The sequence below is a fragment of the Procambarus clarkii genome, chromosome 10 (genome assembly GCF_040958095.1).
Source record: "Procambarus clarkii isolate CNS0578487 chromosome 10, FALCON_Pclarkii_2.0, whole genome shotgun sequence".
Taxonomy (NCBI): Eukaryota; Metazoa; Arthropoda; class Malacostraca; order Decapoda; family Cambaridae; genus Procambarus; species Procambarus clarkii.
The window spans coordinates 30,625,441-30,638,095 of NC_091159.1; positions in this window are offsets into that span (position 1 = coordinate 30,625,441).

Genomic DNA, 12,655 nt, shown 5'->3' on the forward strand with positions numbered 1-12,655 from the left:
AAGGCTTCTATCACTTGATAGTCGATCAAAGCTGTTCTAAGTAATCTTATTCTCTTTGTAAGTGATAACTAATAATAATAATAATTTGTTTTCCCGGGGACGGGGAAACCTGTGTATATATGTTGTACATATACAGGTTGGTTGTATATATGTATATTGTATATATACAGTATACAAGCCTAAAGTATATATATATACTTTAGGCTTGTATAAAGGTCACCCCCTCCCCCACTCAAGGACCCTCGCTCTAGGATGCAATACCACAACAGTTGCCTAAATCCCAGGTATCTATTTACTGCTGGGAGAACAGGTGCATTAGGCCAAAAGTACCCTAAACATTTCTGTCTCGCCCGGGAATCGAACCCGGAATCTCTGAATGTGAGACGATAAAGAAAGCCAGACAGAAAATGGCACTAAATTTGCATAAAATATGATTGTCACCCCCTAATTAGAAAACGTAATTCTCCCAACACGTTAATTAGGGATTACTATATAATATTTATCTTATAAATTACTCTCGAATGCTTTATATTCGGATGATTGATATTTAATGACCTGTTCCCAGTATAATTAATGAGAAAATACGTACATAATGAGATTTGGATTACATCTTGATGCCTTTTAATTACTCAATTATAAGAGGATTTAATAGGCATTACGAATGTGTGTGAATGTGTGTGATGCTCCTGGAGTTATATCGCGGCGCGGGAGCAACAGGCAGTAAAATGTGGCTCTTGTGTCGGCCGTAGTGGAGGCTGGTGTAGGGTCTGTGGTCGCTGCTCCCGTGTACTCTCCTACTGACCTTTGGCTGGGTAATTGGTTGAAAGAAACATTGTGTGTGTGTGTGTGTGTGTGTGTGTGTGTGTGTGTGTGTGTGTGTGTGTGTGTGTGTGTGTGTGTGTGTGTATGTGTGTGTGTGTGTGTGTTTACTAGTTGTGATTTTGTGTTTACTAGTTGTGATTTTGCGGGGGTTGAGCTTTGCTCTTTCGGCCCGCCTCTCAACTGTCAATCAACTGTTTACGAACTATTTTTTTTTTATTTTTTTTCCACACCACACACCCCAGGAAGCAGCCCGTGACAGCTGACTAACTCCCAGGTACCTATTTACTGCTAGGTAACAGGGGCACTTAGGGTGAAAGAAACTTTGCCAATTTGTTTCTGCCTAGTGCGGGAATCGAACCCGCGCCACAGAATTACGAGTCCTGCGCGCTATCCACCAGGCTACGAGGCCCCCGTATGTGTGTGTGTGTGTGTGTGTCTGTGTGTGTGTGTGTGTGTGTGTGTGTGTGTGTGTGTGTGTGTGTGTGTGTGTGTGTGTGTGTGTGTGTGTGTGTGTGTGTGTCTGTGTGTGTGTGTGTGTGTGAGTTGATGTTGCTGGGGATTTTTTTTTTTCAACTTTAGTCTTTTCGTGTCCACTCTCCTTCTTTTTCTTCGTTATCCCCTCCTCTCTCTCTCTCTCTCTCTTCTCCGCTCCTTTCCTCTTCTGCTCCCGTCTCTTCTTTTCCACTCCTTTCTTTTCTTCAACATCCCTTTCTCTCCATCTCTATTTCTTATTCTCCGCCACAATATTTTTGATAATTGATATATTCCTCGTAGAAATCTGTTTCCCGCAGTTTGGCACTTCCTCTCAACCTCAACTCACCCCACAATCTCCACCCCATAACTGCTCAAGCACTGACAACCCTCCACCCCACAACTGCTCAAGCACCGACAACCCTCCACCCCATAACTGCTCAAGCACTGACAACCCTCCACCCCACAACTGCTCAAGCACCGACAACCCTCCACCCCACAACTGCTCAAGCACTGACAACCCTCCACCCCACAACTGCTCAAGCACTCACAATCCTCCACCCCACAACTGCTCAAGCACTGACAACCCTCCACCCCACAACTGCTCAAGCGCTCACAACCCTCTACCCCACAACTGCTAAAGCGCTCAAAACCCTCCACACCACAGAGCTCAGCACCCACCATCACACAGAGCTCAGCACACGAGTATTGTAACTCACTAAGTACATATTCCATAAACCTCAAGACCTGTTACACACATGCTGATGGAGTCACAGATAAAGCAGATGAACTTAAAAGAATACTAGTCAAAATACAGTAATGTTGTTGTTGTACTTGTGGAAACGAAAACTCTCTGATGTGATCTTGAATGTAATTTTTAAACGGGATACCAGATACCAACGCAGGGAAATAAACAGAGGGCAAAGGTGGAAAGTGGCGCTTCCTGTTAAGAAATTCGATTTTAGAATGAATTAACAGTGATACAACCAACACATACCTGAACTACGTTCCTGGGTATTTATAACTAAAATAGAAGATAATCACTGTGGTAAAAGGCACTCCCCCCTCCCCCCCCCACTTTCCTCAACCAGGATGCAACAGTCGACTCAAACAGAAATAGAAAGACAACAACAGAGATCACATATGAACACCAGAGAGGTCACAGATGAACAAAACAAAGACGTCACAGATGAACAACAAAGCAGTCTCATATGAACAACAGAGAACAGTAGCAACAATGATACACAGAATAGGAACAAAAAATTTGCAAATGGGAACCCAAATGATGGTAGAAAGTAGTAACCAAGAACGAGACTAAACTCTTCAGTAGTTGTCCAACACACTGGGAATAATTCCACAAACGCCAACAAGTCAAAAATTCATCCCTTGATTAGTCAAGACTAATCAAGGGATTAGTCTTGTCACTTCAGTATATATAACACTGCAGCCCGTCCTCTTAAGGCAAGAAACTAGGCAAGGCACCTAAGGCAAGCCCCTTCCCAACAGCAAGAAACTCTCGTACTAAAAATGTCTCTTATCCTAACCCACCAGAGAACCCAAAACAGAAAACGGGACAGTATGTCAATTTCGCGAGCCGCTACTATTTTTCCAAAAAGACAATTATTGGCCGTAGGAAGATTATACGTCAAAATTAGACGTGCTAGTGGACCGGGACACTCACTTAGAACACTCACCGGGCCAGCCAGAGGCCTATAGAGCCCACGGAGAAATAACTCTAAAAAAAAAAAAAAAATGATAAAGTGAGTCCCCGAGAGCTGATGAATATGCTCTTTAAACTCATAGCTAGGAATATCCAGGTGTTTACATATGAATTCATAAACAAAAACTTGCACAAACACACACTTTTAAAGAAAAATATTGAGCACTGACAGACATACACAGAGAGAACAAAAATATAAAAAATAATATATAAATGTAAACATAAGGGGAGAGAGAAAGAGTGGAGAGAGAGAGAGAGAGAGAGAGAGAGAGAGAGAGAGAGAGAGAGAGAGACGATGTCAGACGATCGATGTTTACCACAAAAATATCACCCTGAACCAACTTTCACAAAATTGCGGCCCCCTCTGGCCATAACTTCCATGTAAACATTCGTCGATGTTTGCCCCTGATGTTTGATTTTCATTGGTCCCTCGTGTCTTGCCTTTCCTTTAACAGCAAAACCAATTTAATCAATTTCCACCGATGTTGAATGTTGATGTTCCCGAAGAAGCAAACCTTATGAGCACCAGGGATATATTGGTAAACATTTTCAGCGAATACTCTATAGGTATAGTGTATTCGAAACCAGGATATAGATATAGCGTACTTCTATCAAATATATACGCGAATACGCACGAATTTGGCTTTTATCTCTTCTAAGTGGATACTTACGCATATTATATTATATTATATTATATTATATTATATATATATATATATATATATATATATATATATATATATATATATATATATATATATATATATATATATATATATATATATATATATATGTGTGTGTGTGTATATGTAAATCACGAAAATTAACACGTGATGAAAAAAGTGACAGTGTCAGACCACGGAGGAAGAATTGAAACAGGAATTTCCTTAAGTACTTTCGTATATTAATACATCTTCAGAAGGAATGATTTACAGGTCAAGTATTGGACATATATAGGCAGGAGAGAGTGGTGGAGTGAGGGGAGGTACAATGAAAAATGAATGGGAATTAGATGGCTACTGCAGAAGACCTATTGGCCCATACGATGCAGCTCCTATTTGTACCCACACATAGGCCCACACATGGATAATAATAGCATAAGATAGTAAATATTTACAATGAATTAGTGAGACAAATGTGTATCAATAATCCTACTCATATCGCCCTTTAATTGATCAATCAAAAATAGATCTAAGTTATATAAACCAATGCTAATGTTCAAATTACTTTCTTTTGTAATATGTATTAAAGTAGATTCAATTATGTTCCTGTTATAAGTGCTTTTACAATTCGTTATTGAAGATGTCATCTCCCGATCAATTTGGTGAGCATTTTCTGACAAATGAACAAACATTCTGTAAGACATGACCAATTGCCTAATGCTTTGTTTGTTCATTTGTTCACTTCACTTTTTACCTCATTATATCAAAGACAAACTTAGAATCATAAACTCAGACCTTGTAATAACTGCACATACGGTCCTTGTAACTTTGATCAGATCTGTGAGGTCAATTCAGTTCAGTCGCCAAACTTTGGCAGAGGTAATTTAATTAACACATAGTTACCATCAGGCCATAACATGTCGTCCATTGACTATCCCGTCTCGCACACACACCTGTAAATAGTCACACACACACACCTGTGAATAGTCTCTCACACACACACACCTGTGAATAGTCTCACACACACACACACACACCTGTGAATAGTCTCACACACACACACACACACACACACACCTGTGAATAGTCACACACACACACACACACACCTGTGAATAGTCACATACACACACACACACCTGTGAATAGTCTCACACACACACACACACACACACACCTGTGAATAGTCACACACACACACCTGTGAATAGTCTCACACACACACACACCTGTGAATAGTCACACACACACACCTGTGAATAGTCACACACACACACACCTGTGAATAGTCACACACACACACCTGTGAATAGTCACACACACACACACCTGTGAATAGTCACACACACCCACCTGTGAAGAGGTGTGTGTGTGTGAGAGACTAATATTCTAATGTGTGCCTAATATTCACACTCCTGGGGAAATCTTCCCAATGATACTGTGATTGCCTCTCAAAGTGTTAACAAGTACGTTTATGCTAAGCTGAAAATGGAATTCATCAGTTTCCTGGATATATGCATCAATTATATGCAAACATTTATGCATTAATTTACGAAACCTGTACATCTTTATTTAATTATTGTTGATTATTTACATTTATTAAGTGGTTTTCAAGCTTCCAAACTTCACATTCCGAGGTTATATTTGTTATAAATATCCTCATAAGTGCTTCGGAGCTCAGAACTGTTTAATACCTGTAAACGAAGCCGCTTCTTGGAAAGATGTACAAGTTTCGTAAGAGTTGCGTAAATGTTACATGAATCCTGACCGAGTTGTCCAGCAGTGCAGACAATTAGAGACAGATTATTCTGAAGTGCACGAGTCTAGGAAGAGAGAGAGAGAGAGAGAGAGAGAGAGAGAGAGAGAGAGAGAGAGAGAGAGAGAGAGAGAGAGAGAGAGAGAGAGAGAGAGAGAGAGAGAGAGAGAGAGAGAGAGAGAGAGGGAGAGGAACAGATAGACAGACAGAGAGAGCCAGAGCGAAAGCGAGAGAAAGAGAGCCAGAGTTAGTTGACCTAGACAGAGAGAGCCAGAGCGAAAGCGAGAGAAAGAGAGCCAGAGTTAGTTGACCAGACCACACTCTAGAAGGTGAAGGGACGACGACGTTTCGACTTGAGAATGGTCCAGGACGGACCGAAACGTCGTCGTCCCTTCACCTTTTAGTGTGTGGTCTGGTCAACTTACTTTAGCCACGTTATTGTGACTCATCGCCTGCAGAGCCAAAGAGAACCAGAGAGAGCCAGAGAGTGTCAGAAAGAGACACAGAGAGACATGGAGATATAAATAGGAAAAATGTGTAAGGGTAAAGCTCTCAGAAAGAGAAAGCTCTCGGTTTGCTAACAGATAGTCAGAAGCCATCTACTCCTGTACCCACCTGTGTAAAAACAGATGAAACGGACTCCAGAATGATACGCAAGCAAGCAACCACCCACATACACATTCGAGCACAAAGATACAACAGGAATCAACCTTGTTTTCCCAGCCTGTCAATGAGAAGCCCTCACAAGCACTAGTGAGTGGCATGGGGCACAAAGTTGCAGGTGCAAATGATTCAATGTTTTCCTGTGGTCCTGCACGACATGTCTCGAAGCTGTTTGAAGAATAAATAAGAACAAAGGAGGAGGAGGAAGAGACGAAGAATGCCGACGAAGAGGGAAGGTAGAATAAGAAGGACGAAGCAGAGAAATAGAATAAAATATGATAATGTGGACAATTGGAGACAGAAACGAAGAGCGGAGAGAAGGAAACGAACTCAGAGTAAAGGCTGGAAAAGCCTGATATATGAAGTGGCAATCAACAGAGAGTTTGTTCATCATGATTGGAAGTCAGGTGTTGCTCAGATTTCATTTGCAATTTTTGGTTTTATCATCCACATTTCATAATTTTCTTATTTACAGATTAAGAAAGTGATTAGAGAGATAGAGATAAGGTGCGAGAGAGTGGGTGCATGTGAGAAAGTGTGTGTATGTGTGTGTGTGTGTGTGTGTGTGTGTGTGTGTGTGTGTGTGTGTGTGTGTGTGTGTGTGTGTGTGTGTGTGTACTCACCTAGTTGTGAGTATGTGTGCTTGCGGGGGTTGAGCTCTGCTCTTTCGGCCCGCCCCTCAACTGTCAATCAACTGTTACTACTATTTTTTCCCACACCACACACACACACACACACACACACACACACACACACACACACACACACACACACACACACACACACACACACACACACACACCAAGAAGCAGCCCGTGACAGATAACTAACTCCCAGGCACTTATTTACTGCTAGGTAACAGGAGCATCAGGATGAAAGAAACTCTGCCCATTGTTTCTCGCCAGTATCGGTAATCAAACCAGGGGCCACGGTAAAATGCGTTCAGCGTGCTGTCCAGTCAGCCACCGGCCCCCTGTCAGCCTCCACCACATCACTTCCTAGTGCATTCCATTTACTAACAACTCTCATACTGAAAAAGGTCTAATGTCTCTGTGGCTCATTTGGGTACTCAGCTTCCACCTGTGTCCCCTTGTGCGTGTACCACCCGTGTTAAATAGTCCCTGGTGTTCCAGGTTATCCCTGGTGTTCCAGACTATCCCTGATGTTCCAGACACCAGCTCTATCCTGGTGTTCCAGACTATCCCTGGTGTCCCAGACTCTCCCTGGTGTCCCAGACTATCCCTGGTGTCCCAGACTATCCCTGCTGTCCCTGACTATCCCTGGTGTTCCAGACAATCCCTGGTGTTCCAGACTATCCCTAGTGTTCCAGACTATCCCTGATGTTCCAAACTATCCCTGGTGTTCCAGGCTATCCGTGGTGTTCACGACTATCCGTGGTGTTCCAGACTATCCCTGGTGTTCCAGACTATCCCTGGTGTTCCAGACTATCCCTGGTGTCCCAGACTATCCCTTGTGTTCCAGACTATCCCTGCTGTCCCTGACTATCCCTGGTGTTCCAGACAATCCCTGGTGTTCCAGACCATCCCTAGTGTTCCAGACTATCCCTGATGTTCCAAACTATCCCTGGTGTTCCAGGCTATCCCTGATGTTCACGACTATCCGTGGTGTTCCAGACTATCCGTGGTGTTCCAGACTATCCCTGGTGTTCCAGACTATCCCTGGTGTCCCAGACTCTCCCTTGTGTCCCAGACTATCCCTGGTGTCCCAGACTATCCCTGGTGTTCCAGCTATCCCTGGTGTTCCAGACTATCCCTGGTGTTCCAGACTATCCCTGGTGTTCCAGACTATCCCTGGTGTCCCAGACTATCCCTGGTGTCCCAGACTATCCCTGGTGTCCCAGACTATCCCTGGTGTTCCAGACTATCCCTGGTGTTCCAGACTATCCCTGGTGTTCCAGACTATCCCTGGTGTTCCAGACTATCCCTGGTGTTCCAGACTATCCCTGGTGTCAAAGACTATCCCTGGAGCAGATGATAGATGTGAGTGTTAAAGCAGAGATCCTGTTCACAGCAGTCTGGGAAGAGGAGCCATATTAGCTCACTGATCACAATGGAAGTAGAGGAACAATTTGCATTGTGATATTGGATTCACGAAACTCCTTTTTATTTTCATATTGTTGTGTGGTAAATAGATGACAATTCAGTGGTCTATTATATTGTAATTAGATGATAACAGACCAATGTTTTGCTACAGGATAATTGCGTAATAAATTAAGTCTATTGTTGTAATGCAAGTTACTAATAGTTAATCTCTTTATTGCCATATAACTCACTGATAATTCTCCTGACCATTACTGTAGCGCTGATAAGTAATGGTCATTGTTATGTTACTTTAATGATGAATGTGAATGTTATATCTCATCAAGATTACTATACACTAAACTATTCTTTATAAAATAAAAAAAATATGATAAAGACTTCATCACTGACAGCAAATTACACCAACGCCTTACTCTACTCGTCAATCCTGATGGCTAGGAGCCCAACACCTTCATCACTGATAGCCAATCACCTGAACATCTCACTACTCACCAATCCTAAAGGCCCACAATCCTAACAATCTCCGTAACTACAACTCCACAAAACTCACATTCTCACCTTCGTAATTGTCGCCATCAATAAACGGGAAAGGCTGGGGACTCCAGCAATTTCTCGGCCATAAAGAGCGGTAGTTAAGGTCCCCGGAAGGCCGCAGCTTTAACAACCCCAGTGTGTATGTGTGTACTCACCTATTTGCACTCACCTATTTGTGCTTGCGGGGGTTGAGCTTTGGCTCTTTGGTCCCGCCTCTCAACTGTCAATCAACTGGTGTACAGATTCCCGAGCCTACTGGGCTCTATCATATCTACATTTTAAACTGTGTATGGAGTCAGCCTCCACCACATCACTGCCTAATGCATTCCACCTGTTAATTATTCTGGCACTGAAAAAAGTTCTTTCTAACGGCCCTGTGGCTCATTTGGGTTCTAACTTAACACCTGTGTCTCCTTACTCGTGTACCATCCGTGCTAAATAGTTTATCTTTATCAACCCTGTCAATTCCTCTGAGAATTTAGTAGGTAGTGATCATGTCTCCCAGAACTCTTCTGTCTCCGTGTTCCAGTGTACTTAATGTACTATGCTTTATGTCAACTTTCCCAATTATCCTTGCACAACCATTTAATAATCAAGCCTTTGATGTCTATTGATTTGATATAAGAGTTTTAGACCTAATACATCCTATTGGTGATGAGGCTAACAACAGTAGGCCTAAACAGTTGGTCGTATCCCCTGTTACTATAGTTACGTCACCTTCCAACCATTGAAAATATTGGTTAACAGCCTCACGGCCGTGTTTTATATAAATAATAATGTTCGTCTTCAACACCATTACCAAGTAACGAGAGACCAAACAACGAGTGGCTGGAGCGTTACTGGTGGAGCACATTTGAAATGTTTGAGTACTAGACTGTAGTACTGGACTGTAGTACAGGACAGTAGTACTGGATGGAGGGAAGAGTTTCCGTGTGGGAGTGACGTGTGTGGGGGATGGAAGGGGATTGCGTGGGGGTTGGTACGTGGTACGGGAGAGAGGGAGTGAATAGGAGAGGGTTGTGGGTGGGTTGGGGGGGGTGGGTGGGAAGGGGGTGACTAAACTACTAATGAAATATCCGGCAGTTCAATTACAAAGTTCATTCATTTGGCTTTATTACTGAATCGTTGTTGTATATATATATATATTTGTATATAAAGCTTCATTGTTTTGTATTTTAGTGTATTAATATTATATATATATATATATATATATATATATATATATATATATATATATATATATATATATATATATATATATATATATATATGTATGTATATATATATATATATATATATATATATATATATATATATATATATATATGTCGTACCTAGTAGCCAGAACGCACTTCTCAGCCTACTATGCAAGGCCCGATTTGCCTAATAAGCCAAGTTTTCCTGAATTAATATATTTTCTATAATTTTTTTCTTATGAAATGATAAAGCTGCCCTTTTCACTATGTATGAGGTCAATTTTTTTTTATTGGAGTTAAAATTAACGTAGATATATGACCGAACCTAACTAACCCTACCTAACCTAACCTAACCTATCTTTATAGGTAAGGTTAGGTTAGGTAGACAAAAAAAACTAGGTTAGGTTAGGTTAGGTAGGTTAGGTAGACGAAAAAACATTAATTCATGAAAACTTGGCTTATTAGGCAAATCGGGCCTTGCATAGTAGGCTGAGAAGTGCGTTCTGGCTACTAGGTACGACATATATATATATATAATATATACTGAAGGTCTGTTCAAGTCCTGGAGGAATTTCTGCATTTTAGTATATTTGCTGGTTGATCAATAAACTGTTGTGTTGGCCTTAATAACCCTACAGGTATTGATAGACCTCAATAACCCTCCAGAGGTCGACAGACCACAATAACCCTCCAGAGGTCGACAGACCTAAATAACCTTCCAGAGGTCGATAGACCCGAATCCCAACACTACACCCTATAATCCCCATCCTGGCGCTGAACTAATTGTTCCACACACTCCCTCCATCCCCCCCCCCCAGCTAACACACCTTAGCCAATAATACAACAAACTCACAATATCTGCTCTAACATAACCAACTTATTAGTCAACAAACTCCATCCCAAATAACGTAAAAAAGCTTGATAAAATAACAAATAATAACTGAAACGATATGCTATAAGAACCCGATATCACAACGCTGTGGTATCGAAGCTGCGTTGTTGATGTTCCAGACTCTGGGGGACTAACTCCCCGGAGTCTGGGGGACTAACTCCCCGGAGTCTGGGGGACTAACTCCCCGGAGTCTGGGGGACTAACTCCCCGGAGTCTGGGGGACTAACTCCCCGGAGTCTGGGGGACTAACTCCCCGGAGTCTGGGGGACTAACTCCCCGGAGTCTGGGGGACTAACTCCCCGGAGTCTGGGGGACTAACGCCCCGGAGTCTGGGGGACTAACTCCCCGGAGTCTGGGGGACTAACTCCCCGGAGTCTGGGGGACTAACTCCCCGGAGTCTGGGGGACTAACTCCCCGGAGTCTGGGGGACTAACTCCCCGGAGTCTGGGGGACTAACTCCCCGGAGTCTGGGGGACTAACTCCCCGGAGTCTGGGGGACTAACTCCCCGGAGTCTGGGGGACTAACTCCCCGGAGTCTGGGGGACTAACTCCCCGGAGTCTGGGGGACTAACTCCCCGGAGTCTGGGGGACTAACGCCCCGGAGTCTGGGGGACTAACTCCCCGGAGTCTGGGGGACTAACTCCCCGGAGTCTGGGGGACTAACTCCCCGGAGTCTGTAAGAGTGATTTCAGGGTAAATATAAGGGGTGACTCCTCAGTATCTGTCAGGGTGATGTTCCTGTATTTGGAGGCATAATGCCTCAGGATCTGTAAGACTAATGCCTCAGGATCTGTAAGACTAATGCCTCAGGATCTGTAAGACTAATGCCTCAGGATCTGTAAGACTAATGCCTCAGGATCTGTAAGACTAATGCCTCAGGATCTGTAAGACTAATGCCTCAGGATCTTTTTAAATTACATTTCGAGATCTGTGGGAATAATTTTTCAGAATTAGTATATTATCAGCTCGACAAAAATTCGTAATTCGATAGAGCATGTTATTCCAAATTATTAATTTATTAAAACTAAAAAGTCATCCGCATAAAATATATATATTGAATATCATTGTTCATGTACGTACCTGAGACTCGCTAGTTTTGTTATTTTGTCCTTTAAGCGAGAGTAAATATTAAGCTTGTAAGACTTTGGTTCCATAATTGGCTTAGGAGATGCGTACGAGGAAGAGAGAGAGAGAGAGAGAGAGAGAGAGAGAGAGAGAGAGAGAGAGAGAGAGAGAGAGAGAGAGAGAGAGAGAGAGAGAGAGAGACGCACACAGACACAGAGAGAAAGAGAGACGCTGAGATAGAGGCATAAAACTCTATGCCAGAACACATACAAAGAGTGAAAGAAAGAGACAGAGAGAAAGAACGAGATAGATACAGGGGGAAAGTGACAGGGTGACAGAAAAGACACCAAGACCCATATAAAATTCGAATCAAAGTCCAGCCGTGATAACGAAAAAACGGCCCTGAAATGATAGAACTTATCATTAACCATTGGTCCAAAGTACCAGTATATATTTAGTGATGGACAACCAAGAAGTGAACTATTTGTAATTTCTATTTTATAAGTCAGGACAACAATATAGCTTAAACTCATGAAAAAAAACATTAAACATGCCTACTTCAAGAATGTCATATATATGTAACTATATTAAGCCTAAGATATCGAGTATTAGGCCTAAGATTGCTAGGAGAAGTTAGGTTCTATATCTCTACATTGGTTAAAAGTTCCCCTCGTTTGTGCAAATTTTATAATCAAAATTTAACTTTCGGTAGTTCTAACATCTATTTGCTCGAAACAATCAATAAATACAATCATTTTAGAAGGCGGGGCTGCGCAAAAACAGACAGAACAAAACAAAAACATAAGCAGGGGGG